We start from the raw sequence: 24,846 nt of genomic DNA, 5'->3' as shown, positions 1-24,846 counted from the left end.
TGGGAAATATATCAAGTATATAAATATATACTGAAAACAAAAGCCCACTCACTGGTATGTCGACGGGTCATAACCCCCGAGTCGCCCGTGGATACGCTCGTCCTCGGGATAAGTCTCACATATATGCTAATTAACTATAAAAACGTTATTTTAAAGCACATAGACAAGACTAGCTAATAACTTCTCATACATTGCTCAAAATGAGTATATATGGGTATATGAATACACCACAGTAACCTACATAGCCTCAAGATCATCACCAAATTTTTAGATAAATTTTTCGAGCTCTCATGAGCCGCCACGCGCCGGCAAGGGCACGGCAAAATGCGCCCCCCACGCACGGCTATGTGCCAGGCACATGTAACAGAACATGAACGACGTTAGGAATATTCCTCAGAATATTCCATTCAAACCCAAAGGTAACCGTCCAAACTAACTGACGGCGTTAGCGTATTCTGTCAAAACTGACGGAAGATTCCTCTGTCTTCTCCAGCGAGTCGCCGGTCGCCAGTGACTTCGTCGGTTTCTGGAAAAATATTAAAATCGTCCTAACTTCTTCATTTTTGCACCATTTTTCATGAAATTTGAACCATTGGAAAGCTAACCACATGTAGAATCATGTTATACTATTTTAAGCCTTGAAATCCACTAGAATTTACCTGAGAAAGCTTGGTAATCCAGTCAACTTCAAAACTAGCTATCCCGATGTCCAAATTTATCCAACGAACCACCCCGAGGCTTCGTAGGACCTCCTAAAGATCTCTATGAGCTTGAAATTCCCTGAAACCAACATATTTACGTCCATATGAATAGTGACCAAAATCGGGGCTAAGGTTTCCACGTGAAATCGAAGGTTTCCTTACCTGAAATTGATACATTTGAACTCGTAGAGTCCTCACGAACACAATGGTACCATTTTCTTCCTTGATCTGTGAAGTTTGGGGTGTTCTTGCCCTTGTCCGTAGTATAGCAAGGAGAGAGAGAGTGAAACCGAGAGAGAGTACGGGAGAGAAAAGAGAGAGGCTGGGGATGTGTGTGTGGTCCCAAAATGCACACCAATCACAACTAAGAGAACACTTAGTTCTAATTGGATCCAATAAAAGAGGAATATAATTAATTGGTCCAAAATCTTAAGTTTAAACCACCCCATCCCATAATAATTATCAACATCCAAGGATATTTAGGTAATTTTACACCGTCGATAACATAATTAACGTACATCTCCGGGATGGGCTGTGACAATATCCCCACCTTATAAAATTTCATCCTCGAAATTATACATAACAAATACATCCACTAATAATCACAAAACAAGCGTGGATACATCTCTCTCATCCGATCTTCTGTCTCCCAAGTAGCTTCTTCCACTGAATGATTTCTCCATAACACTTTTACCAAACGAACTGTCTTGTTCCTTAATTCTTTGTCCTTCCAATCCAATAGAGTCACTGGTTCCTCATCATAAGTCAAGTCCGAATTGATTTCCAAGGGTTGAGGAGGAATCACATGTGAATAATCCAAAACATAAAGCCGAAGCATCAAAACATGAAATACATCGTGCACCTTGGACAACTCTGGAGGCAACTCAAGCCTGTAAGCAACCTCACCGACTTGCTTGGTGATCATATATGGTCCAATGTACCTAGGACTCAACTTTCCTTTCTTTCCAAATCGTATAATACCTTTCCAAGGTGATAGCTTCAGAAATACTCAATCGCCTGCATCATACTTCCGATCAGTGGTATGTTTATCTTGTTAAAATTCATTTGTCCCACATCGGCCAAAAGGCTTGAGAACAAGCCATTTATATAGAATTACCCCACTCTAACTAATATCGAGGCCTTTTGTATTAAAACCCCACACCTGATGGATTGAGCAGATGGCCAAATGGGGACGGTATCGGTGTTGTTGGAGTGGGCCCATGGCCCGTCTACCTGAAATTTAAGATGTATGCTAAGCTTTTTTGTCGATATTGGGCCGCTTTCAGGTTGGACTTAATTACCTGAACATTTTGAGTAGTTATCTCCACAATCTCAGGGCCCACTAAAACTCTTTCGCCAACCTCTGACTAACATAGAGGTGTACGACAAGATTTCCCATAAAGTGCCTCAAATGGTGCCATACCAATACTCGAATGGTAACTGTTGTTGTAGGTGAACTCCATCAAATCCAAACAATCATGCCAACTATCTCCAAACTACAGCACTGAAGATCTCAACATAACCTCTAATGTTTGAATGGTCCTCTCAGATTGTCCATCTGTCTGAGGATGATATGCAGTACTATAAAGCAATCTCATACCAAGAGCTTCTTGGAATGCTATCCAGAACTTGGAAGTAAATCTAGGATCCCGATCAGAAATAATATTAACTGGCACACCATGATACTTCACAATCTGCGATATAAATAACTTAGCTAATCGACTTAACGAATACTTCTCCCTCACTGGAATAAAATGTGCTGACTTCGTAAGCCGATCAACTACCACCCAAATGCCGTCATAACCATTATGTGTACGAGGGAGCTTGTACACAAAATCCATAGTAATATTTTCCCATTTTCACTGTGGAACGGGAAATGGCTACATTAACCCAAACGACTTTTTCCTTTCAGCTTTAACCTGTTGGCAAATGGCATACCTACTCACATATTTGGTAATTTCTCTTTTCATACCCGGCCAATAATAAAATGGTCTAATGGTATGATACATCTCAGTACCTCCTGAATGCATCACATATGCCGAAATATGTGCTTCATACAAAATTTCCTTCTTTAACTCTGCATTATTCGACACATACATTCTGCTTTCCTGCATAAACATGCCATCAGTTTCTCGAATCTCGAAATCTTTCTTTTTGCCTTGGTTCCTAGCTTGAATTATTTCTTGAGTCTCTTCATCATTCATTTGAGCCTCAAGTACACGGTCAACCAAAATTGGCCTAACCTGAAGATTAGCAAGCAAGGCTTCTTCTCGATCTTCCACTCCTAGCTCCACTCCAGTGGACCTCAAATCTGCTAGAAGAGGAATATGACAATCATAAATGGCATTAAGTCTGGCTGAAGTCTTCCTACTAAGTGCATCCGCCACTGCATTTGCACGACTAGGATGATACTTGTTGATGCACAAAACCGGAGGTCTTGGAACAACGTAAATCCGACCGTGAATCTGCAAGAAATGTAAATAACACAAGATGTATCATGGTTCACCCCGAGGTTTGGGCTACGTTCACACTGATTATGTATTTATCTGAGGGAGAGAGGGCTCTTAGAGTAAGAGCTTTGAGAGGGGGTGAGAGGGCCTAGGAATTGGCCTCTGAGGGTGAGAATGAGGCTCTCCCTAATTGTGAGAGTGAGGGGTCATTTTATAGAATAAGGACTCCTCACTTATTACATGTTTGCCCCTTCCTTTATCACATAATTACATTTAAGTCCCCCAAGTATTTGTACGAGATCTAAATAAGAGGCCATAAATATTGTATAAACAGTAGTCCCCCAAGTCTTCAGTCAAGAGAGTCTGTTGGCTGGAGACTTGAAATTCAGTCCATGTGTGGGCCGAAGTAACTGGATGTTGTATTAAACTGATGCTCGATATGAGGCAATGCTCAATCTTAAATGATGCTCAACTAGAAGTAGCACACACTGCAAGGCTGCTCGGCTCGTGGCTTATATTGCCTTGGTTGGCTCGACTTGTGGCATTTGAAGGTGAGGGAGTCCCTTTTATAGAATAAGGGTTCGTTCCTCAATACATGAATGATGGGTTAGAGTTGATGTTCGCGGCGAGGCGGTTGCTCAGTAGGTGGTGATGCTTTCTAATGATGGTGAGGGAGTCCCTTTTATAGAATAAAGAATCACTCCTCAATACATGAATAATGTGCTAGAGTTGATGCTCTCTAATGATGGTGATGAGTCCCTTTTATAGAATAAGGGCTCGCTCCTCAATACATAAGTGATGGGCTAAAGTTGATGCTCTCTAATGAAAGTGAGGGAATCATTTTAATAAAATAAGGGCTCGCTCCTCAATACATAAATAATGGGCTAAGTCACCCAAGTATTTTTCATGAAGCCCAGTTGAGGCCCAATATATGGTACATAATGTAGTCCCCCCAAATATTCGGTCAATAGAGTCTGTTGGCTGGTGACTTTGAATTGAATCCATGTATGGGCCGAAGTGGCGGTTGTTCGGAGGTAGTATTTGTATACCCTACACTGAAGCTTTGTAGGTAAAGCTTTGCAAGTAAAGCTTTGAAGCTGGAGCTCTGTAAATGAAGCTTTTGAAGCTAGAGCTTTTGTAAATGAAGTTTTTGAAGCTGTAGCTCTGTAAATGAAGCTTTTGAAGCTGATTGACATGAGTAATGCTCATGAATGTTTATGTTGATTGACATGAGTGATGCTCATGGATGTTGACATGAGTGATGCTCATGAATGTTGACATGAGTGATGCTCATGAATGTTTATGTATGATTGGATGAGTGATGCTCATGAATGTTTATGTATGATTGACATGAGTAATGCTCATGTATGATTTGAAGTACTGGGCGTACTTTTGATCACCTGGTTGGTGACATGAATGTCTAGTTGCCAAATGATTTTAGAGTACAGGTTGTACATTTCATCACCTGGTTGGTGGCATGAATGGCTAGTTGCCAAATGATATTAGAGTACGGGGTGTACATTTCAACACCTGGTTGGTGATAATAATGGCGAGTTGCTGAATAATTTTGGAGTACTGGGCGTACTTTTGATCACCTGGTTGGTGGTAATAGTGGCAGGTTGCCGATTAATTTTTTGTAGTACTGGGCGTATTTTTGGTCGCCTGTTTGGTGATAATAGAGGGTCTGGCTCTTTTGGGCATATGGGACTTCACTCTCCACACAACATTCCAGCCCATTTATTGTGGGCTTTGCCTTTTTTTTTATATTTTTTTAATTTTTTTTATTACCATCTGATGGGGTTTATACAGATGTCTTTGAAAGATAAGAAAAATAAATTACATTGTTTATACCATATTTAGGGCCTCCTATTTAGATCTCGTACAAATACTCAGGGGACTTAAATGTAATTATGGGATAAAGGAAGGGGCAAATATGTAATAAGTGAGGAGTCCTTATTCTATAAAAGGACCCCTCACCCTCACAATTGGGGAGGCCTCACTCTCACTCTCGGAGGCCAATTCCTAGGCCTGAGATCCCCTCTCTCACCCTCAGAAACTCTCAGAAGCTCTCACCCTCTCCCTCTCTATTCCCTCAAATAAATACATAATCAGTGTGGACGTAGCCCAAACATTGGGGTGAACCACGATAAAATCCTTGTGTTCTTTGTGTTCTTCGTGTTCTTGAGCGTTTGTGCAGATTCACGGTCGGATTTACGTTGTTCCAAGACCACCCCGGTTTTGTGCATCAACATTTGGCGCCGTCTGTGGGAATCGACACGAAAAGTTACATCGGTTCTCTTTCAATCTTTCATCACACCACCGTGAAACCTTCACAATCTTCCCCGTGTATCTGCAAAAAGAACCCAGAAAAAACCCATCAAACCATCATCTCATTTTCATCAGATCTCTGCGTCTCTCCGTGAGTGCACCGACACTCTCCCGTTTTTCCCAACAAAAATCACAACTCTCCATCAGATCATTCTCTCTATCTCTCTGAGATACAAAAAAAAGAAAAAAAAAAGAAAAGCCAATCCCATCTCTTCATCTCTCTGCTGCATGGTCTCAGCTTCTCCCTCCGTCTCTCTTAGACGTTCCCTCCACCTTCGAGCCTGCTGACTCGTTAACCCGGCCCAACTCGCCCGATGATCCGGATCTGACACCTCTCCAGCTTCAACACCCATCACGCCTCAGCAGATCCAAACCAAAAGATTCAGGCTTCAGCAGCTGCGAGCCCAGACATATACCCAGGCCCGCACCCACCTCCCGGAGCCCATTAACAAGGACCATCATCTCCGTCCTCTCTCGGATTCGCCACCACGAACCCCACACATGTGCTCCTCGTCATCTTCTCCACACCATCTCCTCTCCAAGATCTGCGCTTCAGCTCTCCGCCGCAAACACCAGCCGCCATGATGCTCCAGTACCAGCTTTGAGCGCAGAAATTGTAGTAGACGGAGATGATCAGCAAGCACAAGCCAAAATCCCGAAACCAGATTGCAGCAATGACGATCCGTGACACATGCGAGGAATCTTTTGTCCTCGAAAATAACGACGAGGTGGAGGACAAAAGCTTTTGTCGCTCGGCTCTGTTACAGAATCAAAGCTTTCCCAATTCAAGACCCTCTCTTTCTCTCTCCGATGGCTCCGAAGAAACTTGTAGAAAACCTGCCAGCCGCCGTGGTGGAGGACTCCGACAATGAAACCGTAGGTGAAGAGGAAGAAGAAGAGGATGAAGAAAAACCCTTTGCGGCAGTCACGAAGTCAAATCCCCAATTGGGTTCTGCCTCTGAAGACGATTCCAGATCCAGGTCAGAGACAGAGTCCAACAACCAGCTCACCTCCAGCTTCAACCTCAACATCATTGCTCGAATCCCTAACTAAAGGTTCAGTCATTTAGCATCTAAAAGCGTCACATTCCAAGCCAACTAATACCCAGATTCTCAAATTCTCAAACTTTCAACCTAATGGCAAGACTTGGTCTGATTTCTGTCCTCCTTGCTGGGTTCCTTCTGTTTTCTACAATGGCTGCCAAGAAATCTGATGATTTGGGCAGGGATACAGAACACTTTGCTTCCACTGCGGCAGAGCCGTCGTCGGATAGTGAGAGCATGGAATAAGTCGCAGCGACGGAAGCTCCATCTTTCCGACGTTTGGGACCTGTTGGAAAGGGTGGAAACACTGGAGAAGGTGAAAGGAAAGCTAATAATTCGGTGGCTGGTGGTGGTATTATTATTGCCAGGCTTGTCACTACCATTTCTGCAGCTGTCTTCCTCTACATCAGGGTCACCAGAAGAAGGGGTGGAGTTATGCTCACATTCATAAGAGACAGAGACAGAGAGAAAGGCAGTGGGAACATAATAGAAAAAAGAAAAAGAAAAAGATCATGATGTTACTAAAGAATAGAAAAAGAAAAAGAAAAAGGGAGACTGAAATTGGTATGCTTTTACTTTTGCCCGGCGATGCTTTCCATTAATTCTCTATGATTAAATGGATCAGGTGCATGCAAGCACATATAGGTTGATGACCTCCAAAGAAAGTGGTCGCGGAGCTCATGAGTGATGACCTCCAAAGATGCTTTTTACAAATGGACAGCAGAGACAGAGACAGAGAGGAAGGTGCAGTGGAAAGCAAAAGCAAAGCAAAGTAAAAGAGCAAAGCAGAAAGCATGGCTACCCTTTCAACATGAGATTTGCGGTGGAAAAGAGCAAAGCAGAAAATATGGCTACCCACTGAGATAATTACAAAAGAAAAGTAGAAAAGAAAGAGAAAAACAAAAGTAAGGAATAAACATTCTATCAGAATGATGTAATTTATTATCTTTCGGAGACATATGTATAAACCCCATCCGAGGGTAATATGTATAAACCCCATCAGAGGGTAAAAAAAAAAAAAAAAAAAAAAAAAAAAAAAAAAAACGACAAGCCCAAAATAAATGGGTTGGACTGGAATGTTGTGGAGGGCGAAGGCCCATAAGCCCAAAATCGCTCCAACCAGGCGATCAAAAGTACGCCCAGTATTCCAAATTATACTTGAGCACTACTCATGTCATTTATACATAAACATTCATGAGCATCACTCATGACAATCATACATAAACATTCATGAGCATCACTCATGTCAACATTCATGAGCATCACTCATGTCAACATCCATGAGCATCACTCATGTCAATCACAATAAACATCCATAAGCATCACTCATGTCAACATCCATGAGCATCACTCATGTCAATCAACATACACATGCATGAGCATCACTCATGTCAATCAACATACACATGCATGAGCATCACTCATGTCAAATCAGCTTCAAAGACTTCATTTACAGAGCTCTAGCTTCAAAAGCTTCATTCACAAGAACTCTAGCTTCAAAAGCTTCATTTACAAGAGCTCTAGCTTCAAAGCTTCACTTGCAAAGCTTCACTTACAAAGCTTCAGTGTGTGGTATACAAATACCACATCTGAACAACCGTCACTTCGGCCCATACATGGATTCAATTTGAAGTCTCCAGCCAACAGACTCTATTGACCGAAGACTTGGGGGACTACATTATGTACCATATATTGGGCCTCAACTGGGCCTCATAAAAAATACTTCGGAGACTCTAGCCCATCACTTATGTATTGAGGAGCGAGCCCTTATTCTATAAAAGGGACTCCTTCACTTTTAGAGAGCACTCATAAAAAATACTTGGGAGACTCTAGCCCATCACTTATGTATTGAGGAGCGAGCCCTTATTCTATAAAAGGGACTCCTTCACTTTTAGAGAGCACTCATAAAAAATACTTGGGAGACTCTAGCCCATCACTTATGTATTGAGGAGCGAGCCCTTATTCTATAAAAGGGACTCCTTCACTTTTAGAGAGCACTCATGAAAAATACTTGGGGGACTCTAGCCCATCACTTATTTATTGAGGAGTGAGCCCTTATCCTATAAAAGGGACTCCTTCACCTTCAACACCACAAGCCGAGCCAACCAAGGCAACACAAGCTACAAGCAAAGCGGCCTCACAACATGTGCTACTTCTAGTTGAACATCATTTCAGATTGGGCACCGCCTCATATCGAGCATCAGTTCTAGACGACATCTAGTTACTTCGGCCCACACATGGACTGAATTTCAAGTCTCCAGCCAAAAGACTCTCTTGACTGAAGACTTGGGGGACTACTGTTTATACCATATTTAGGGCCTCGTATTTAGATCTCGTACAAATACTCAGGGGACTTAAATGTAATTATGGGATAAAGGAAGGGGCAAATATGTAATAAGTGAGGAGTCCTTATTCTATAAAAGGACCCCTCACCCTCACAATTGGGGAGGCCTCACTCTCACTCTCGGAGGCCAATTCCTAGGCCTGAGATCCCCTCTCTCACCCTCAGAAACTCTCAGAAGCTCTCACCCTCTCCCTCTCTATTCCCTCAAATAAATACATAATCAGTGTGGACGTAGCCCAAACATTGGGGTGAACCACGATAAAATCCTTGTGTTCTTTGTGTTCTTCGTGTTCTTGAGCGTTTGTGCAGATTCACGGTCGGATTTACGTTGTTCCAAGACCACCCCGGTTTTGTGCATCAACAATATATATATATATATATATACACAGGTAAGTTATGTTTGGCTATGTGAATCATCGATGATGTGTTATGTGATGGATTGATGTTGAGTTCATAAAACTGCACTTAGGGTGATTGTGATTTAGCCAGAGATATGAAGTACATGCCTGTTTATTTATGTTACCTCCCACATTATATGCTCATATTGGATCCAACTTAAGTGTACAGTCTTGTCGTACAGATCTTAATTATGGTTCCGACTCGTAGGTGACTAGCGATTTATCGCCCGACTATTATGAGAGAGTAAAATTAAGCATAACTATATTACACCCAATCTTGTCGTACATACCTTTTTAGTGGTTCCAACTTATGTGCAGTATATTGCTGTATAGGTCATTGTAGTGACTCCGGCTAGATTGACTTAGAGCTATGAATTCAGCCGTACAGACTACCACAGGGGTTCCGGCTAACATATCATATTTCTATGAATTTATTCTTACCTGAATTGCTTACTCTGTTATATATTGGCATGACATATATTTAAATATCATTATGTGAAGCATGAATTGGATTGATATGATTTCATATATATATATATGCTTATATCCTGATTTTGGGAAAAATTATACATGTTTTACAGCGAGGGGTTAGATATGTTGATAAATGAAATGGTTTTGTAAAACATTTGTTTTTGCCTACTCACGTTTTCTATTTTGCGCCCCTCCAGGTTTTAAGTAAGCTTGTTGTTGGTGGCTTGAGGACGTCGGTGGTTCTGACCTATCTAAATAATAGTAGGACATTCCTGGTACTGTATAACTAGTACTTGTCCTACTGGACTGCACCTAGACTTATTATGCTCTGATTAGGAGTGTTTACTGTTGCAACTAACTCCTATCACTTCCTGTTTAGTAGTGCACTCTAGTAATTCAGTTTTTAATTATTCGTATAATTCTTATCTTTATTGCTTCCGCACTGTGCACATGGCTACGTCACTCTCACGTGATGGCCAACATGCCTTGATCTCGGTCGGAGTGTGTCAGTTTGGTATCAGAGCCTAGGTTTAGCAGTCCTATATAATTCTTGAATATTCTAATCCTTGTGATGTCTTATGTCAGAACTATGCCGCCTTGTAGAGAGCCCCGTCAATCAGCTGAATCTAGTTTCCCTGATATTGCTCAATTAGGGGAAGCTATAGTTTCTGCCATTCAGACAGCATTCCGTACTCCTTAGATGACACCTCTTGAGACAATTCATAATCTGAAGTTAACTCACTTCATTGGAAATGAAGGTCATGAGGGGGCAGAAAAATAAGCTGAATCATGTGGAGAAGACCTTTCAGGTGATGTAGAGTCAGGAGAATCTTTCTTCTGATAGGTAGGTCGAGATGGCTACCTAGTTTTTGGGAGAACAGCCTGCATCCTGGTGGAGATAGGAGTCTTACCAGTTGACCCCAGAAGAGATTATGGACTGATGAGTGTTTAAGGAGCTGTTTCGGAAAAAGGTTCATTACTCATGCGTATATCGATCTTAAGAAACATGAGTTTACTCATCTGAGGCAAGGAAAGATGTCCGCTAGTAAGTATTATAGGATGTTTACTGATCTGTCGAGATATGATATGAAGCTTGCTGCTAATCCGGTAAAGATGTTTCGCCGTTTCAGTTTGGGTACTAAGAAGAAATGGCGTTCCATAGCGACATCGACTCACTATGCCTCTTACCAGGAGTTTTATGAGATTCTACTGAGGATTAAGGAACATGCCTAGTGAAACTGAGGATGAGGAAGGAAAGAATAGGGGCCAGAGATAAGATGACAAAGGAAAAGGACAAGCATTTCAGGGACCCCGCAAGACCCAGAACTTTAAGAGAAGTGGTGGTAGTTCTAGCTCTTCTAGCGAATGATTGAGTACTAATATGTAAAAGAGAGGTGGTAGATTCACTAGAGGTATGAGGTTCCTGACACAGAGAGATTTTGGTGGTTCAAGTGGATCTGGTGCTCCTTTATGCTGCATGTGTAATAATCGGAATTTTGGGGAGTGTAGAAAAGACAGTAATGAATGTTTTACTTGTGGACAGATGGGTCATAAAGCTGCCCAATGCCCTTAGAATCAGCAGAGACCCCAGCAACCTTCTTTCCCACCACTTGCATCGACCCAGCAAGCTTCAGGATCTAATGGTTATTCTCAGACTGGACGAGGAGGTGCCTACCACTATCAGGGCGACGCCGCTCCTTACACCTCAGGACAGCAGCAGTACTCTCAGGATCTTCAGTATCAGAGTGGGTATTCTCAGTATCGGGGAGGATCTATGTCTTACCAGCCACATCAGCCAGTGGATCTCAGTGGTACCAAGGGGGATAGCCCCAGCAAGGAGAGATTGCTGCTAGTAGTGCAAGATCTTCGAGGCAGTCAAGTCAGCAGAGGCAGGGACGTGGTATTCATGCCAACATAGGTCGTGGTGGACGACAACAGAATTAGGGGCGTATCCATAACATGTCACTGCAAGACCAGATTTAATTATGGGTACATTAAATATTCTTGGTCATTTTACTAGAGTATTGATTGATTGTGGTGCTACACATTCTGTTATTTCTCATACATTTGCTCAAGTGACACAACCTCATCCTACACCTCTAGGATATAATTTAGAATTTTCTATGCCTAGAGGGGATAGATATTTTGTGAATCGGGTATATCCAGGTTGTCCGATGATAGTAGAGGATATTATTATGCCGGCTAATCTTATGTCGTTGGATATTATGGATTTTGATGTGATTTTGGGCACTAATTGGTTGCACTATAATCGTGCCAAGATAGATTGTTATAGGAAGACAGTCACATTTCATTGTCCTGGATTACCTGAAGTTACATTTGTAAAAGAGCCTAGTGGGGTGAGGTATGTTATTATTTTAGCCATGAAAGCAAAGAGATTGTTGTCGAAAGGTTGTCAGAGATATTTGGCTCATGTGGTGTTGAATGATGATGCTCCTAGTAGTGTGGAGGATGTTCAGGTGGTCAGATATTTTCCGGATGTATTCCCTGAGGATTTGCCTGGATTGTCGCCAGATAGAAAGGTGGAGTTTGTCATTGATCTGCTTCTAGGTACGAATCTCATATCCTTAACTCCTTATAGAATGGCTCCTGCTGAATTAAGGGAATTGAAAGTCCAGTTGCAAGAGTTAGTGGATAAAGGTTTTATTCAGCCTAGTACTTCACCTTGGGGAGCTTCAGTTTTATTTGTGAGGAAGAAAGATGGAACCTTGAGGCTGTGCATTGATTACAAGCAATTGAATCGGGTAACCATTAAGAACCGTTATCCATTGCCTTGTATAGACAATTTATTTGATCAACTCAAAGGTGCCTGCGTATTTTCTAAGATTGACTTGAGGTCAGGATACTCTCAGTTGAAGATTAAAAATGAAGATGTCCCTAAAACAACATTCAGGACTTGATATGATCATTATGAGTTTTTTGTGATGCAATTCGGGTTAACTAATGCACCAGTAGCTTTTATGGATTTGATGAATCGAGTATTCCAGCCATATTTGGACAGGTTTGTTATTGTCTTCATTGATGATATTTTGGTATACTCTAAGTCTAAGGCTGAGCATGTTAGACATCTGAAGTTGGTGTTGAGTAGTTTGAGGGAACATCAACTATATGCTAAGTTTAGCAAATGTGAATTCTGGTTGAATCAAGTGGCATTTTTGGGACATGTTATTTCTACTCAAGGCATTCAAGTGGATTCTCAAAAAGTGGCAGCTATGGAGAATTGGGAGCAACCTCGAACCGTTACCGAGGTACGGAGTTTTATTGGCTTAGCAGACTATTATAGACGGTTCGTTAAGGATTTTTCAGTGATTGCTTTGCCATTGACGAGGTTGACGTGAAAATATGTTAAGTTTGAGTGGGATAATAAATGTGAGCAAAGTTTCCAGCAGTTGGAGTACTATCTCACTCATGCTCCTGTTTTAGCGCTTCCAGATGATAGCGGTAATGATGAGGTTTATAGTGATGCTTCTCTGAATGGTTTGGGTTGTGTATTAATGCAACATGGTATGGTGATTGCTTATGCTTCGAGATAGTTGAAACCTCATGAGAAGAATTACCCTACACATGATTTGGAATTAGCAGCTATCATCTTTGCCTTGAAGATTTGGAGACATTATCTTTATGGTGAGAAATGTAAGATCTTTACAAATCATAAGAGTCTTCAGTATTTGTTTACTCAAAGAGATCTTAATCTTTGACAGCGGAGGTGGATTGAGTTACTTAGTGACTATGATTGCACGATTGAGTATTGTTTATACCATATTTAGGGCCTCGTATTTAGATCTCGTACAAATACTTAGGGGACTTAAATGTAATTATGTGATAAAGGAAGGGGCAAATATGTAATAAGTAAGGAGTCCTTATTCTATAAAAGGACCCCTCACCTTCACAATTGGGGAGAGCCTCATTCTCACCCTCAGATGCCAATTCCTAGGCTCTCTCACCCCCTCTCAAAGCTCTCACTCTCAGAGCTCTCTCTCCCTCAGATAAATACATAATCAGTGTGGACGTAACCCAAATTTTAGGGTGAACCACAATACATCTTGTGTTATTTACATTTCTTGCAGATTCACAGTCGAATTTACGTTGTTCCAAGATCCCCGGTTTTATGCATTAACATTTGGCGCCGTCTGTGGGAAACGACATGAAAAACTATGTCGGTTCTTTCTCAATTTTTCACCTCTACCGTGAATCTGCAAAATCTGCACACACAAAAAAACCCAGAAACCAAACACTCTATCTCTCACTCGCCTAATCCTTTTACAGAGGAGTCACAAAAATCAAAACTCTCTCTAAAAATCCAGTCTCTCTCTCCCCTGTTTCTCTCTCTAAACACACAGAGAGAAGGACAGCAAAGCCTTGTCGCATTTCACAGCTCCATGACCTCTCTTTCTCTCTTCTCTAACTCCTTGCTCGGCCAACGCCTATTTCCCCCAACTCTGTACTCTGTCCTGACCAAGTTAACATCAAAGCCTTGTCGAAATGTAAGGAAGAAATGACCGCCGCCGCAGCCATTCGCTCCCACCAAGATCTGGCGCTGCTGGCATTGGAGGATCAACGTGAACCAGAAGCGGTACGCCATCGTTTCGACCATTGCAGCTTCTGCCATTCCTGATCTTCCTCTTGTCGTCGGCGACTCAGTCGAGGGACATGGAGAAAACCTCGGCAGCTTTGAAACTTCTGAAGCAGATCGAGGCTTACGATGACGCCGATGAGGTGAATGGCAGCCACGCGATTCACCCCGGAAAGAGTAAGATAAGGAACAGCTGCAGCACTGGTTCTAGGAAACAGATCCATATTTGGATCTAGACTACGGACATGTGGATTCGAGACTTGAAGAAGCTCAAAAGCAGAATAGCTGCGGCGCTCAAATGGAACCAACATAACTCTCTTCTTCTACTTCCATGGCTGGTTCAAATTTTGGAATAATGTTTTTGTATGAATGATTATATCTCCGACGAGCGAGCTATCTTCGCAAATATACAGTTCTACAGTGTCCATGTTATGGAATATGAATTTGAAGCTCCTGTCAAGCTTTTGGACAAGATGTTGCATTCAATGCCACAATCACTAGATTGGAGATCAGAAAACTATAACAAGTTAGCGATGCAGTGGAAAGAGTTCAACGAGCTATGCCAAGTTAAGGTTCCATCATTCAGAGTCCAATCAAGACATGATAACAAAGAGAAAGTGGAAACGAGGAGGCGGGTTGTTGTTACTTGCCTTCACCACACATATGAGGGATAATTTATTTTGATGAGCTCGGGTTTCTGATCTTAGATTGTGAGTGGTTCTACGGCGAGGTGCTTGGCCAACTTAATCACACGACTGGCGATGCTCCTGTGACTCACATCGTTGCAAACGGTTGGATGTCGGCGTTCCCCATGGATGTTGGTGTTTCTTTTCCAATACCTATTTTAGTACCGGGTGCACATGCATGACAGCTCAAAGATAGAAAGAGGTGCAATAAACGGAGAAAGCAAAACCATGCAGCAGAGAAAAAGAAAAGGTGCAAAGCAAAAGTGAAAAAAAAAGTTTTAAAAAAAAAGAAAGAAAGAAAAAAGAAGAAAAACAAAAATTTTCCTATGATTACGATTCATTTTTTTTGCCAGGTGAAGAGACAGAGAGAGTGGTGGAAAAGCAAAAGCAAAACAGAAAGCGAAAGAAAAAGCAAAGCAGAAAACAAAAGCAAAAGCAAAAGCAACGCACCAACGATCTTTGTTTTTGTATGATGTATGTTGATGCACAAAACCGGGGTGGTCTTGGAACAACGTAAATCCGACCGTGAATCTGCACAAACGCTCAAGAACACGAAGAACACAAAGAACACAAGGATTTTATCGTGGTTCACCCCAATGTTTGGGCTACGTCCACACTGATTATGTATTTATTTGAGGGAATAGAGAGGGAGAGGGTGAGAGCTTCTGAGAGTTTCTGAGGGTGAGAGAGGGGATCTCAGGCCTAGGAATTGGCCTCCGAGAGTGAGAGTGAGGCCCCCCCAATTGTGAGGGTGAGGGGTCCTTTTATAGAATAAGGACTCCTCACTTATTACATATTTGCCCCTTCCTTTATCCCATAATTACATTTAAGTCCCCTGAGTATTTGTACGAGATCTAAATACGAGGCCCTAAATATGGTATAAACAGTAGTCCCCCAAGTCTTCAGTCAAGAGAGTCTTTTGGCTGGAGACTTGAAATTCAGTCCATGTGTGGGCCGAAGTAACTAGATGTCGTCTAGAACTGATGCTCGATATGAGGCGGTGCCCAATCTGAAATGATGTTCAACTAGAAGTAGCACATGTTGTGAGGCCGCTTTGCTTGTAGCTTGTGTTGCCTTGGTTGGCTCGGCTTGTGGTGTTGAAGGTGAAGGAGTCCCTTTTATAGGATAAGGGCTCACTCCTCAATACATAAGTGATGGGCTAGAGTCCCCCAAGTATTTTTCATGAGTGCTCTCTAAAAGTGAAGGAGTCCCTTTTATAGAATAAGGGCTCGCTCCTCAATACATAAGTGATGGGCTAGAGTCTCCCAAGTATTTTTTATGAGTGCTCTCTAAAAGTGAAGGAGTCCCTTTTATAGAATAAGGGCTCGCTCCTCAATACATAAGTGATGGGCTAGAGTCTCCCAAGTATTTTTTATGAGTGCTCTCTAAAAGTGAAGGAGTCCCTTTTATAGAATAAGGGCTCGCTCCTCAATACATAAGTGATGGGCTAGAGTCTCCGAAGTATTTTTTATGAGGCCCAGTTGAGGCCCAATATATGGTACATAATGTAGTCCCCCAAGTCTTCGGTCAATAGAGTCTGTTGGCTGGAGACTTCAAATTGAATCCATGTATGGGCCGAAGTGACGGTTGTTCAGATGTGGTATTTGTATACCACACACTGAAGCTTTGTAAGTGAAGCTTTGCAAGTGAAGCTTTGAAGCTAGAGCTCTTGTAAATGAAGCTTTTGAAGCTAGAGTTCTTGTGAATGAAGCTTTTGAAGCTAGAGCTCTGTAAATGAAGTCTTTGAAGCTGATTTGACATGAGTGATGCTCATGCATGTGTATGTTGATTGACATGAGTGATGCTCATGGATGTTGACATGAGTGATGCTTATGGATGTTTATTGTGATTGACATGAGTGATGCTCATGGATGTTGACATGAGTGATGCTCATGAATGTTGACATGAGTGATGCTCATGAATGTTTATGTATGATTGTCATGAGTGATGCTCATGAATGTTTATGTATAAATGACATGAGTAGTGCTCAAGTATAATTTGGAATACTGGGCGTACTTTTGATCGCCTGGTTGGAGCGATTTTGGGCTTATGGGCCTTCGCCCTCCACAACATTCCAGTCCAACCCATTTATTTTGGGCTTGTCGTTTTTTTTTTTTTACCCTCTGATGGGGTTTATACATATTACCCTCGGATGGGGTTTATACATATGTCTCCGAAAGATAATAAATTACATCATTCTGGTAGAATGTTTATTCCTTACTTTTGTTTTTCTCTTTCTTTTCTACTTTTCTTTTGTAATTATCTCAGTGGGTAGCCATATTTTCTGCTTTGCTCTTTTCCACCGCAAATCTCATGTTGAAAGGGTAGCCATGCTTTCTGCTTTGCTCTTTTACTTTGCTTTGCTTTTGCTTTCCACTGCACCTTCCTCTCTGTCTCTGTCTCTGCTGTCCATTTGTAAAAAGCATCTTTGGAGGTCATCACTCATGAGCTCCGCGACCACTTTCTTTGGAGGTCATCAACCTATATGTGCTTGCATGCACCTGATCCATTTAATCATAGAGAATTAATAGAAAGCATCGCCGGGCAAAAGTAAAAGCATACCAATTTCAGTCTCCCTTTTTCTTTTTCTTTTTCTATTCTTTAGTAACATCATGATCTTTTTCTTTTTCTTTTTTCTATTATGTTCCCACTGCCTTTCTCTCTGTCTCTGTCTCTTATGAATGTGAGCATAACTCCACCCCTTCTTCTGGTGACCCTGATGTAGAGGAAGACAGCTGCAGAAATGGTAGTGACAAGCCTGGCAATAATAATACCACCACCAGCCACCGAATTATTAGCTTTCCTTTCACCTTCTCCAGTGTTTCCACCTTTTCCAACAGGTCCCAAACGTCGGAAAGATGGAGCTTCCGTCGCTGCGACTTATTCCATGCTCTCACTATCCGACGACGGCTCTGCCGCAGTGGAAGCAAAGTGTTCTGTATCCCTGCCCAAATCATCAGATTTCTTGGCAGCCATTGTAGAAAACAGAAGGAACCCAGCAAGGAGGACAGAAATCAGACCAAGTCTTGCCATTAGGTTGAAAGTTTGAGAATTTGAGAATCTGGGTATTAGTTGGCTTGGAATGTGACGCTTTTAGATGCTAAATGACTGAACCTTTAGTTAGGGATTCGAGCAATGATGTTGAGGTTGAAGCTGGAGGTGAGCTGGTTGTTGGACTCTGTCTCTGACCTGGATCTGGAATCGTCTTCAGAGGCAGAACCCAATTGGGGATTTGACTTCGTGACTGCCGCAAAGGGTTTTTCTTCATCCTCTTCTTCTTCCTCTTCACCTACGGTTTCATTGTCGGAGTCCTCCACCACGGCGGCTGGCAGGTTTTCTACAAGTTTCTTCGGAGCCATCGGAGAGAGAAAGAGAGGGTCTTGAATTGGGAAAGCTTTGATTCTGTAACAGAGCCGAGCGACAAAAGATTTTGTCCTCCACCTCGTCGTTATTTTCGAGGACAAAAGATTCCTCGCATGTGTCACGGATCGTCATTGCTGCAATCTGGTTTCGGGATTTTGGCTTGTGCTTGCTGATCATCTCCGTCTACTACAATTTCTGCGCTCAAAGCTGGTACTGGAGCATCATGGCGGCTGGTGTTTGCGGCGGAGAGCTGAAGCGCAGATCTTGGAGAGGAGATGGTGTGGAGAAGATGACGAGGAGCACATGTGTGGGGTTCGTGGTGGCGAATCCGAGAGAGGACGGAGATGATGGTCCTTGTTAATGGGCTCCGGGAGGTGGGTGCGGGCCTGGGTATATGTCTGGGCTCGCAGCTGCTGAAGCCTGAATCTTTTGGTTTGGATCTGCTGAGGCGTGATGGGTGTTGAAGCTGGAGAGGTGTCAGATCTGGATCATCGGGCGAGTTGGGCCGGGTTAACGAGTCAGCAGGCTCGAAGGTGGAGGGAACGTCTAAGAGAGACGGAGGGAGAAGCTGAGACCGTGCAGCAGAGAGATGAAGAGATGGGATTGGCTTTTCTTTTTTTTTTTCTTTTTTTTGTATCTCAGAGAGATAGAGAGAATGATCTGATGGAGAGTTGTGATTTTTGTTGGGAAAAACGGGAGAGTGTCGGTGCACTCACGGAGAGACGCAGAGATCTGATGAAAATGAGATGATGGTTTGATGGGTTTTTTCTGGGTTCTTTTTGCAGATACACGGGGAAGATTGTGAAGGTTTCACGGTGGTGTGATGAAAGATTGAAAGAGAACCGATGTAACTTTTCGTGTCGATTCCCACAGACGGCGCCAAATGTTGATGCACAAAACCGGGGTGGTCTTGGAACAACGTAAATCCGACCGTGAATCTGCACAAACGCTCAAGAACACGAAGAACACAAAGAACACAAGGATTTTATCGTGGTTCACCCCAATGTTTGGGCTACGTCCACACTGATTATGTATTTATTTGAGGGAATAGAGAGGGAGAGGGTGAGAGCTTCTGAGAGTTTCTGAGGGTGAGAGAGGGGATCTCAGGCCTAGGAATTGGCCTCCGAGAGTGAGAGTGAGGCCCCCCCAATTGTGAGGGTGAGGGGTCCTTTTATAGAATAAGGACTCCTCACTTATTACATATTTGCCCCTTCCTTTATCCCATAATTACATTTAAGTCCCCTGAGTATTTGTACGAGATCTAAATACGAGGCCCTAAATATGGTATAAACATATATATATATATATATATATATATATATATATATATATATATATATACACATGAAATGCATATTCAGAATATAAAAGCTTTTTGGGAAATATATCAAGTATATAAATATATACTAAAAACAAAAGCCCACTCACTGGTATGTCGACGGGTCGTAACCCCCGAGTCGTCCGTGGATATGCTCGTCCTCGGGATAAGTCTCACCTATATGCGAATTAACTATAAAAACGTTATTTTAAAGCACATAGACAAGACTAGCTAATGACTTCTCATACATTGCTCAAAATGCGTATATGAATACACCACAGTGACCTACACAATCTCAAGATCATCCCCAAATTTTTAGATAAATTTTTTGAGCTCCCACGCGCCGCCATGTGCCAGACACATGTAACGGAACATGAACGGCGTTAGGAATATTCCTCGAAATATTCCGTTCAAACCCAACGGTAACCGTCCAAACTAACTGACGGCGTTAGCGTATTCCGTCAAAACTAACAGAAGATTCCCCTGTCTTCTTCGGTAAGTCGCTGGTCGCCGGTGACTTTGCCGGTTTCTAGAAAAATATTAAAATCATCCTAACTTCTTTATTTTTGCACCATTTTTCATGAAATTTGAACCATTGGAAAGCTAACCACATGTAGAATCACGTTATACTATTTTTAAACCTTGAAATCCACTAGAATTTACCTGAGGAAGCTCAGTAATCCGGTCAACTTTGAAACTAGCTATCCTGACGTCCAAATTTATCCAACGAACCACCCCGAGCCTCCTTAGGACCTCCTAAAGCTCTCTATGAGCTTGAAATTCCCTGAAACCAACATATTTACATCTACATGAATAGTGACCAAAATCGGGGCTAGGGTTTCCACGTGAAATCGAATGCTTCCTTACCTGAAATTGATACCTTTGAACTCGTAGGGTCCTCACGAACACAATGGTACCATTTTCTTCCTTGATCTGCGAAGTTTGAGGTGTTCTTGCTCTTGTCCGTACGTATAGCAAGGAGAGAGAGAGTACGGGAAAGAAAAGAGAGAGGGTAAGGATGTGTGTGTGGTCCCAAAATGCACACCAATCACAACTAAGAGAACACTTAGTTCTAATTGGATCCAATAAAAGAGGAATATAATTAATTGGTCCAAAATCTTAAGTTTAAACCACCCCATCCCATAATAATTCTCAACATCCAAGGATATTTAGGTAATTTCACACCGTCGATAACATAATTAACGTACATCTCCGAGACGGAATGTGACATTTAAGTCCTTACCTTTTTGTATTGGTAATGAATGAGTTAACGGGACATATTGAAGATGATATTCCTTCGTGTATACTTTTCGCAAACTATATAGTGTTGATAGATGAAACTCAAGAATGAGTAAATGCGAAGCTTAACCTTTGGAGATAAGTGTTGGAATCTAAAGGTCTTCGCCTAAGTCGGTCAAAGATAGAGTATATGAAGTGCAAGTTCAGTGCAAACAGAGGCTCAAATAAGTTAGGGGTGAGGATTGAAGATCAAGAAATACCAAAAAGCGACCTCTTTAGCTACCTTGGATCTATCTTGCAAAAGAACGGAGAGTTGGATGGAGACCTTAATCATAGAATACAAGTTGGATGGATGAAGTGGAAGAGTGTATCCGGCGTGTTATGTGATTGTCGTATGTCATTGAAGCTTAAGGGAAAACTTTATAGGATGGCAATGAGACTGGCAATGATTTATGGCATGGAATGTTATGTGGTGAAGCTTCAACATGTACATAAAATGGGTGTAACGGATATAAGAATGCTTCGTTGGATTTGTGAGCACACGAGCAAGGATAAGATTAGGAATGAGCATAGGCGAAGCTACAGAGGAGCGAAGAGGGGCGGACGCCCCTCCCCTCACTAGAATCAAGCCCAGGAGCGATGGTTCCACCCCTCTGGTGCCGTCAGAAATGATGGAGTCCCTGCTACTACTCTGGTTTCTTTGTTGTTGTACACAGCAGCAGCAATGAAGGGTTATAATTTGTTTGAAAGTTCTTAGGCAAAACTACACCGTTTTGCTTTATTGAGATTTAAAAAAATGATTATAGTGGGGACCACTGGTTCCCCATTTCTTCTTCACACTCACTTACACCCCGTCCCTTTTACGAGAGCAGCAAAATATGCCCCAAAACTCACACTTCACAAATATATATACCCTCAAGTTCTAACTTGTTAAATTATATTGGCAATGTATTTAATTTTGTATACATGAATATAAATTTTAGTCTACAATCACCTAATGTAAAGTAATAGTTAGCACATAATTCAATCTCTTACATATGTGTAAATATTCGATAATTGGTAGTGTTCATTTTAATCTTTTCAAATGAGTAAAAAAAATGAAGAGTCGTATGCATTTGGAGCTTACCTTAAAAAAATAAGTCAACTACAATTTACATTGTTCACATTTGGAATGATTTTTAAAATAGTTCACGAAGTTTTAAAATTCTCATAATGCATCATAAGATATATTATAAGTGTATTAATTTTTATCTTCGGCCTAATTGTATGATCATTTATTAAATTGATGATATTGTGAGCTTGAGAACCTTATATGAGCTAACTTGTAAACTATATTTGCACCCGATTGACAAAAAACCTCTTTAATTTAGGATTATTAATCTTTTTAAAATTCGACTTCGACAAGCATTTAACTGAAATTGAAGGGTGATTGGTGTCGAAAATGTGTTTTTATGGATGATTAATCAGAAAAGAAAAAAAAAAGTATTTCAAATAGAAGAATTTGCGACGATCAACGGCAAATTTTTTCCTCGAAAAGTTTTTTCGACGGCTCAATACCTTTTTCTACAGCATTTTACCCTAGCTAATAATGTTTCATTATGCAGTCAATGAGCATATTATGGAATGTTTTCATGACATGAAACCTCGTCGACAACAATTTTTTACCCTTTCAAATTTCGCCCCTCCCCTCAATAATTTTTAGCTTCGCCATTGGGAAAGAGGATATCCGAGGTAAAGTAGGAGTAGCCGCATTTGAAGAAAAGATGAAAGAAAATCAGTTATGGTGGTTTGGATATGTGAAATGAATGCCTACTGATACTCTGGTTTAGCCATCTCTAACCGACTCTACCAAAGGACTATAGGGCTAAAAATAACCCGTTTTGACACGAAAATCATCTTCAACCGAGGATTAGGCCAAAGGGTTTGTGGATCCCACTCGGCCAAGAATCTCAAAGTAGGCCAGCGAGCTGGCCAAGATCAACCAGCCAGCCAGCGGGCTCTTTGATTGCTTTCTGCACACTTTTCTCTTCTCTTTGTATATCTGAAGAAAACCCATTGCAAAATAACCAAAATTAAAACTACCCATTAAACCGATTTCTTGATCCATGAACCTAAATCATCATAGAAATTAACCCACAACCCAAAAGTTCGAAGAAAATTGAAAATTATGGTAAAAATTAAATTAGGGTAAGTTAAAAAAATACCTCGAATTTGTCGTTCGATGTTGCGGCACTCTTGACGAAGATTGCGCTGCCAATCTCTAATTGCTGTTGTGGATTTGGCTTTGGCTTTATTATGTTCATCACCCTCTCCATATTTTTTTATTATAATTTTTTAATTTGAAAAGTTGGGGTTTCTGATTGATGGTGAGGAACTAAATTATGCGATGCTTTGCTTGATTTTGAAGCGAGGACGAGGATGATGATCAAACTCAAAATTATTAAAATTCAATTGTGAAAAGCGAAAAAGGCAAAACTTATATGGGTTTTTTTAGCTTTTGAGGACGAGTTTACACTTTACAGACAACGATGGAACATGTTTTGTTTAAAAACCATACACCCTAAGTATTCTTTGGGTCCGTGTGGCCTGTTTAATATTAATTAGCAAGGAGATAGCCCAAAATAGTTTTGTAAACCCAAATAAGGATTTTTTTTTTTTTGTATTTTAAGTTGTAGTTTTTAAATTTAAGTTGTTGTATTTTTTAAATTAAAATAATAAATTATGTTTGGCCCTCTCGGTTGGAGATGGTTTTTTGTCATAAGGCTATGTTTGGCCTATGGCCCTCTGGCCCCTCGGTTGGAGATGGTAAGGCAATCTCTAATCAAGGGCTGGTCAGATGACTCGTTTTAGCCCTTTAACCCTTCAAGATATAAATATTTTAATGAACAATACAGAGTCATATTTGTCTCAATCTCCAACCAAGGGTCAAAGGGTCATAGCCCCAAACATAATTTATTATTTAAATTTAAAAACAACAACTTAAATTTAAAAACTACAACTTATATTCAAAAACTACAAATTAAATTTAAAAACAACATTAACTTAAATTTAAAAACTACAAAAACTTAAATTTAATATCCATAATCAACATCATCTTCATCATCCACCATTGTACAAGTATAGTCAGAGGTAAACAACTGCCGCCGGGTCATAATTTTTTTTTTCTATCAAAATAGGCCTTACTCATGGGACTGTAATTTGTAGTGTTTCCTTCCATATTCTTATAATCCATCTCTTCTTGTATTTGTTTGGCCTGCTCATCATGCCTACAGTTCCTTTCTTCAGAGACAATGGAATTTTGCTTCGCCAGTAATCGCAATGAGGCTGCCACTTCCTGTTGAGTGGCGTAATCATCATTTGCCTTGCCCTTTTCCTTCAACCTTCGGGCCTTGTTTCGTCCCATAGCTAGGTAAGGAACCTTTGTTTGGAAATGGATTTTCTACCCTTGTTTGTTAAATAGTAGGAGATCCATCTTCATCCATATCTACAGATGGGGATACAGTTCCGAACACCGATGTAGGACCTACTCTATGTTGAGGTGGATCTCCAAATAACACCCACCATTTACAAATTTCCCAACAACTGTGAAACTGAAAGGGTTTTGAGCTGCTTTCCATATACAAGTCCTCCGCTTGGCGTACCTAGAAAATATAATTACAAAAATTAAAGGAAATTAATATATGAAATTAAATGTAATATAATTAAACATTTAAAATAAACTGTGAAAACACTAACTTCGTTGTAATAATTGGCGCCGCTTTCATGTCTACTTGCGAATGCTAACAATGCTTGATGCCATTTATTCAAACTTGGATGAAGATTTTTCTTCCAGCTTGAAGAACAACTCTCGTAGTTTCGGGTATTCGATGGAATGGTGCATTCGTAGAACTCTAAGTATTTTTTAGACACACGGT

At 41.2% G+C, this 24,846-nt stretch overlaps 1 long non-coding RNA gene across 1 annotated transcript in view; it reads right to left on the bottom strand.

The window, feature by feature from the left end:
* Positions 1-23,439, bottom strand: part of LOC126612252 (uncharacterized) — a 24,701-nt gene extending 1,262 nt beyond the window's left edge. Inside the window, exons 1-2 of the long non-coding RNA XR_007618994.1 lie at positions 23,137-23,439; positions 19,804-19,870 (exon numbers count right to left, since the gene is read on the bottom strand). This is a non-coding gene — a long non-coding RNA (uncharacterized LOC126612252). The remainder of the gene's footprint in view (positions 1-19,803; positions 19,871-23,136) is intronic.
* Between the last annotated feature and the right edge of the window lie 1,407 nt (positions 23,440-24,846).

Source organism: Malus sylvestris, chromosome 17 (genome assembly GCF_916048215.2).
Source record: "Malus sylvestris chromosome 17, drMalSylv7.2, whole genome shotgun sequence".
NCBI lineage: Eukaryota > Viridiplantae > Streptophyta > Magnoliopsida > Rosales > Rosaceae > Malus > Malus sylvestris.
Note: the sequence above shows the minus strand (reverse complement) of the source record. Positions and strands in the feature narration are given on the sequence as shown.